The sequence below is a fragment of the Canis aureus genome, chromosome 33 (genome assembly GCF_053574225.1).
Source record: "Canis aureus isolate CA01 chromosome 33, VMU_Caureus_v.1.0, whole genome shotgun sequence".
Classification (NCBI taxonomy): Eukaryota; Metazoa; Chordata; class Mammalia; order Carnivora; family Canidae; genus Canis; species Canis aureus.
Window position 1 is genome coordinate 30,830,583 of NC_135643.1, and position 7,808 is coordinate 30,838,390.

At 40.6% G+C, this 7,808-nt stretch overlaps 1 pseudogene; it reads right to left on the reverse strand.

The window, feature by feature from the left end:
* Nucleotides 1-1,203: 1,203 nt before the first annotated feature.
* LOC144303976 (nucleoside diphosphate kinase, mitochondrial pseudogene) lies at nt 1,204-4,453 on the reverse strand (annotated as a pseudogene).
* Nucleotides 4,454-7,808: the final 3,355 nt, after the last annotated feature.

Sequence of the window (7,808 nt, forward strand, 5' to 3'; positions counted from 1 at the left end):
ATGAAATTTGATTTATAAACAAGGCACCGTAAGAGAATAACAACAACAGTAATAAAATAGAATGATTACAATATACTGTAAAGTTCTGTATGGCCTGTCTGTCTCAAAATATCTCATTGTACCTTACTCAATCTCCTTCTTGTGATGATGAGAGATGATAAAATGCCTGTGTGATGACATGAAGTGAGGTGACTGATGTAGGTGTTGTAATGTGGTTAGGCTGCTACTGACCTGCTAATGATACTTCAGAAGGAAGGTCATCTGCTTTGGGGCCCTGGGGTCACTGAAACCTAGTAAAGTGAAACCGTGGATTAAGGAGGGTCACAGTAATTGTCTTTATCCAACCAAACCTTGATGCTTTATGGGATGTTTTTAATAACTTTAAAAATTGTGAATACAAAGAACAATGTCCAAGTATGTGTGCAATTAAGATGACATAATTAGAGGTGAGGAGAGATTAGAAATCCATCATCATCAGAACCCAGGTGAGAGGTGAAGGTTCTGGAGTTTGGAATCTGAGAGAATCAAGTCTGCAAGGAAAAGAGTCACTGGAAAGAAAAGCAGAGAGTCAATTACTACTTGAAGATATCTTTGTTAGTGGGTGGGAGGAAGAGAAGAAATGAGCAAAAAAATAAAAGAATGAAAAAGGAAACCCAAATGATTTATTTCTAGACACACACACACACACACACACACACACACACATTTTAGGAATACATGTAGATAGAATAAACCTAAATATTAAGGAAAACAAGAAGGAAAGAATGAATTTGAGATCCATCATGACAGTTCCCTGGGTTGAGGTGAGGCTGTGAGGTTGAATAGTGGGGACATGTGTTAATCTGTAGCAAGTTAAGGACAAGGTTCTAGCTTTTTGTTTGAATGAGAGGTGGCTATTATTTTATTAAAAGTAACTCTTTTACAAAAATGGATACCAGAAAAGAAATAAACTCTAACAGACCAATTATTATAGAAGAAAGAACTTCCAAGACAGAGAATAGCGAGAGGGAAAAGACCAGAGTTACAACATGAACAAAAAAAGATAAATTCCAAAAGAAATGTAATAAGAAATGTGCATTCTTAGGGTTCAGGATATTGGAGTTTAGATGTCAGCTTTAGAAGTGATGTCATTTTTCTGGGCCCTGTATTCTCATGTCTACATAGGAGAAGCGGGTTAAACAATTTTATGGATCTCTTTCAGCTTTAATATGCCATGCCTATAGAACCTTCTCTTTTTAAATCTTTGAACTTGACTATAGCATAAGCATTTCCATGGCCTTTCATTGCCTCCAGTAAATCTCTTGGATAGTTGTCTAGAATATGAAAAAACAAATGAAAGAGACACATTTCTTTTAAAACCTGAATGAGGAGAAGAATTGTGTGACAGTTAGCCCTGAATTTCTCTATCTTATTTGGGGGAAATAAAGATCTGAGTGCTTGGGAGTGTGAGATCTCTCCCTGTGGCTAGTATGGTTTGTGGTGTTATACTTTTTCTGGCTTTATGTGAATGTACTTCTGAAAATTATGGATGTGCTTCTGAAATTATAATGGGAGGTGGTTGTTGTGTAGTGGAGAGAAAAATACATATAGATCCAAAGAATTGTGTTTAAACTCCACCTTTGCAGCTTCGTAGCTGTTTGACTGCATATAAGTCAGGTGACTACCCAACAGCAGAATCCTGGTCTATAGAAGGAGATAATAATATAATCTTTTCAGGGTTGCTGTGAAAACTGAAAGGAATAATATAATTTCACTTTATAACCTGTAAAGTGCTGTACTCTGTGAATTGTTTCACTGGCATGTTATAAAAATTCTGTTTTTAAACCTTCCTAAGTATTTGAGCAATGAAGTTAAGTACACTACTGTCTGTATGGTCAATGTCAGACTGCTCCTATAGCTCCAGAATTGAGTGTTCTGGATTTTCCAAGTCTCTCCGTCTCTTGCTATTAACCAGGCGATTTTATGAATCCAAAAGTCTCTTCTGAACGGTCCTCCAAGGGTTTTGAAAAAAAGAATGCTGCTTACTTGCCAAGTTATTACAAAATGGAAAGCCTACATTTCTGATAAAGAGCTCTCCTATGCCTCAATTTTGCAAAAAACAAGGTCAGGACTGCTAGGATTAGGGTTTCCATCATCATTGTTGGATGGTTTTCAAACTCAAATGCTTCAAGGTATTGGGGCTGGGGAGGAAATGAGTGACTACCTTCAGGGAGGGTACCTTAACTTTCTTTTTAATTGAACAGCAACAAAAATACCAGCATACGCTCAATAGTAAATGTCAGCTGATCCTTTGGTTGGTTGGGGGAAAAGAGAATGTTGGATATGTGATGAAACAAACTCCAAATGCCTGTCTAAGGTGGGGGTGGCTGCTACTCACGGACCACCAAGTGTCGTCAATTAGGTTTCTCACGAAGGACTAGAGATATTGATTTTTATGTCATATTTGCCAGTTTTAAGGCTAGTTAATAACAGAAATTTCAAAAATGGCTGTGCTGACCAATAATATTTATGGGAGAAAAAAATGACCTGTGCCAGATTCCAGTGGCCACTGAATGACTGCTAGGTTAGGGAGATGTGGTACTGGGGCAAAAATGATCATTAATACGAGTCTCTCACGGTCCATTTGTGCAGAATTCTCTCTTGATTTGGCTCTCATAAAACTGAAGCAATAATTGTTTATTAAATGCATTGTGTCTTCTAGTTTTGTCTTTGAACTAGAAGGTAAACTTGGAAATAGCACAAATTAGATTTCTGAGGCCTCCAGGTCAGGGTTTCTTTGACATCAGTTTAGCTAAAGAGTCTCCTAAGTTTTCACCACGGAGCTTCTGATTCCTTGAATCAACAGTGAATCTAGATATACACTTATTTTCACAATCTCAAGGTGATTTGGCTGAAGAACCATCTCATTTGACACAGTTGAAAAATGTTGCCCTAGAGTTGTGGTTGTGCAATCATTTTTCTTCTTTTCTTTTCTTCTTTCTTTTCTTCTTTCTTTTCTTCTTTCTTTCTTTCTTTCTTTCTTTCTTTCTTTCTTTCTTTCTTTCTTTCTTCTTTCTTTTTTTTTTTTAACCAGTGTGTGAGCAGGTGAGCTTTGTTTATACCCTCAAACTCCTAAGACTTTGCATGAAGTCCTCATCCCTAATCTCAGAGATGGCAGACACTGTAATGAACGACCCACCCCCTCCACAACACAGTGAATGCTAATGTCCCACCCCCCTTTGGGGAAGGGCGCTTACACTACACACTTTTGGAGACACCCCAAAGATTGTCTGGCACTTTGGTATAGAAAGGATTTGGTCCAATTTCTTACTGGCTCAGGATAGTAAAAGGCACATAAAGTTGGCTGCTCAACCCCTCTGGGGTAGGGTGGGCCGGAAGGTAGACGGGGTCTGGGACAGCAGGGCAGACCGTGGGTGTGGGCTGGGGTTCTGGACGACAGAGGTAGTTGATCCTGGGTGGCAGCTGGCGTGGCCGAGGGCAGCCTGAGTGCGCCGGCTGCGTAGATGCTGCTCCGGTGGTTTCCATCTGCCCAGCCCCCCAGGCCACGGCTCTGAAACCGTAGCTGGAGCTGCCTCTGGGCGCCTCCCCAGAGCCGCTGGCGGGAATGATGCTCCTGCTGATGTGGACGCTGCAGGTGCGGGGGCGGCCTCCGCTGGGTCCGTGTGTCCTATCATGGTCCCCGGGGGGCACAGCACAGGGGGGCCTTCCCAGACCATGGCCACCCCGGGGCCGGAGGTCACGTAGCCCATGAGCGCTGCCGAGAAGGGCTTCCTCTGCAGGTCACCGTGGTGCTCCCCAAGGCTCTCTCTGGCGCCTGCAGCATCTTCATCCCCACCAGCTTGAAGCCCCTCCTCTCAAGCGCTGGATCACATCCCCCACAAGCCGCCGCTGCACCCCATCTGGCTTCACTGCAACCAGGGTCCGCCCTCGAGGCCAGGAGGACCCTCCCGAGTTGGGGCGCGCGAGCAGGGAGCGGGGAGAGCATGGGCCACTGAGCCCCGAGGATGAGCTCCTCTTTCTTCTCTGGCTAGTTCCTACTACAGACTATTCAGTTTCCAGAAATTTCCATAACAGAATGTGCTCACTCGATCCAGGTTGTTCACAGGTAAGGAAGGCTAGTGCTTGGCACTGTGCTCCCTTCTCCCCCCTGCTGCGGTGGGAGTGGAGTTGGGGCCATGATCACTTGGTTCCATAGACCCACGGCTCCAAATGACTTAGCAGGGAGTGGGGCCTATTATAGGATGGTTTTTTTCTTTACTGTTCTTCTGTTTTTAAAAATTTGCTATTACACCAATGCAAGATTTAAAAATTCCTTAGTTACAGGAGAGTAACTCGACTTGATTTCTTGCTTTCATAGTTTCTACCGAGAATTGATGTAGGATTTGGAAGCCCCTGAATGTACTTGACCAACACAAAGCGATGGAGGTGCAAGAGAGCAGTACCCCTCAGTCATGGTTCTAGTTGTTTCTCGGAAAGGCCCGTTCTGTCTACTGTTACTTCCCAGGATAAAATTTCTTTCTTCAGAAACTGGTGCTGTCTATTCTTTATTTCAGACTGAAACTAACTTTTGTGTAAAGCAGCATTTTCATTTTTTTGTAAACAGAGATGCAGTTTTAAACCTGCCAAGAATGAAGTGGTAAGTGTTTAACTTCAGAGCAAGTTATTTTATTTTATTTTATTTTATTTTATTTTATTTTATTTTATTTTATTTTATTTTATTTTATTTTATTTTATTTTTTTATTTTATTTTATTTTTCAGAGCAAGTTATTTTAAAAATATTCATATGGGAAACTTTATGTCACCTACTGCCAACAAACAAGAACGATTGCCAGAATTAATAGATACATGCACAGCTAGTTCTGACCTCTGTTTAGTATGGTAAAGGAGGAAAATGTATTTTGACTATTAAGTATAACTTTCTTTACAACATCTTTGCTTTTAAGTGATTGCCCAACACTCTATCTTGTCATCACTGGCCAAATCAGTAATGTCCAATTTTTCATTATTAACAGACCACTTTGATATGGAAATTTATAGGCTTTCTTTCTACGTATACCAGGAACTTTCATGGAAATGCTCACCTAATTTCAACAATAACCTGAAATGGGGGCTTTGTTCTCACTTCATAGGCAAGACTCAGTGAAGTTAAGCAAGTTTTTCAGAATCACAAAATAAGTCAATGGAAGAGCATACATTATTCCTTAGGTTTGTTCAATCCCAAACTTAATGATTCATTTAGTCATGCTTTAACAGTGGTTACTCTATGGTACTTTGCTGGGGACCTAGCAATTTAGAATCTGGTGCTGTAATTAACAAGTACCAACATGATTTTTGGAGTGGGTGTCTCACAGAGTGGAAGGGAAGTTAGAGAATAGATGAGACCAGACAAAGAATGAAGACAAGACTTCGAATAGTCTCTGGATATCTAAGCAGCAGGATACTCTGGACTCCATGATAGAAGGAAAAGCTCCAAAAGTTGTTGTCGTCCTCTTAATTCAGTTTGCTTGTAATTCCAAGTCCCAGGAGAGAAATTCCTATTAGACCAGCTGGCATTAGATGCTCTTTTGCTAGGGGAAGGAAGAAATCCTGAACATAATACCAACAAGACTGCTTAAAGCTGGGAGAAATAATTCCTCCAAAGTGCTTTGAGGAAGGGAAAATGGGTGCTAAGATGTCCCCCCTCAAAAAAAGTCAAAAGTTCACATATGGTTGTCCTTGAGAACATTAACCTTATGTAGTACTAAGACTAATCCTGAATTTCACTTCATAATCTATTATGCAGATTTCATACATGGCTTTTCTCAGACCGTTCATAAATTTCTTTTTATATTGAGCCATAACCACTGACTCTGATAAAATTTCTTCCAGTAGTTTCTGCATAACTACTTCATGCAAAAATTAGAATTTATTTAATCTTAATAAACACTTTAAGATTCCAAGAATGTCTGATTCAGGATGTGACAATATGTTTTTTTTTTTTTTTTTGGTAGCTCATTGCAGTTTATTTTATTTTTTTCTTTTTTCTTTTTTTAATTTATTTTTATTGGTGTTCAATTTACTAACATACAGAATAACCCCCAGTGCCCGTCACCCATTCACTCCCACCCCCCGCCCTCCTCCCCTTCTACCACCCCTAGTTCGTTTCCCAGAGTTAGCAGTCTTTACGTTCTGTCTCCCTTTCTGATATTTCCCACACGTTTCTTCTCCCTTCCCTTATATTCCCTTTCACTATTATTTATATTCCCCAAATGAATGAGAACAATATGTTTTATTCACAGCCTTTGTGATTTGTAGAATGTGATAATATTTTCTCCTGTCCCTGGATGTTCCTGTCACATTTCTGGTCTTTAGCACATCTAAGTCAAATGCAACAAGGTAAGGTAGCCTAGTGAGAGCCAGAGTAAGAAAGAGTTCCACACACCCAGGTGGGAACAGGCACAGCGTGCTGTCCAAAGGGGGTGGCTAGTGGTCTTAGGCTTCCAAATGAAATTAATGGAGCCTTGTGATGGAAAATCGAAGAATGGGAGATACTCTTCATTTCTACACAAGTTGAGAATCAATATCAGAAAAGCTTATTGAAAATAGTATGCTTGAAACCGCTAGGCTGTGGTTCAGGGGCAAAATGATAAGTTGCTCATTCATACTCTAAATGCCTTACCAGTCCATAGACAAGACTCCACAGATATGTGCACTCTGTCTCTGGAAAGCCTCCAGACCACCTCCTACTCAATTCACTAGTCACTTTAATTTTGGCCTTCTTAATTCAATGATTTCCTGGATTTGGACTTTATACCTTGACCTCCTTCACCTGAACTGGCTTGCTCCATAACAGGCTCCTGGCTTTGACTTTGGTTATATGTCAGCTCTCCACTCACTGGCTACCAGGTCACTATGGTCCTGGAAAGGTCACTGAGTGTACTCTGCCTTGGAGCCTGGTTGGGCTGTTCTGTAGCTAGAGAAAAAACAGACAAGGGGGAGTTAGGACAGCTGGAGGGAGATGGGATTCTTGCCCACTGGTCTCCAGGGTTCATCCTAGGGCAGGAAATGTGTGGAGAAGAGAAAGACCCAAGGGCCTGAAATTGGCCTCGGGCCTGACACCAGAAAATGAATGGTCTAAAACCGCAAGGTCATGCTCTTGGGTCAGGACTTCAACCCAACTGATTACTTTATTTGCCTCTCTGACTTTACTGGCTCCATGATGTCTTTCCTGAGGTGTGGCAATCTCCAATTCACATAGTAATCAAGGTACAAATCAGCCATGTGTGTGAACATGGCTGTAATAAACAGTTCACTGGAAGTTTTTCCCACATGCCTCCTAGCCTCAATAATGCAGTGGAATATTTCGGGGGAGGGAGAATAAAATAGATATAATACTTCTTAATTCTTATTTTAAGAATTTCTTATAAGAGAAATTATCTTATAAGAGATTATCTTTTAAGAAAATTTGGATTATATGTCTCTAAAGGTATTTCTTTCTGGCTTTTTAAAAAATAAAAGCCTTTCCAAAGCTTCTGACAAGTTATTTCCAGACATCTAACAATTCCCTCACTCCTACAGGGGGCTGCCAAGTGGTACCAAGACCTCTCTTGGACCACTGGCATGGTCTGTTCTACCATTACTATGTTTTTGACAATGATGTATTTTTCTATATTCAAAATTGCTAAATGGTTCTTCCTCATAATTGTTCCTGCTCTGTGTTCCCAATATCCTCACTTATCTTTATGAAGGTATTTATTATACTTATTTAAATTCCCACTCTGTTCAACTGGCTCTGCTTCTCTTGAATAAGGCATTTTATTTATTGTGT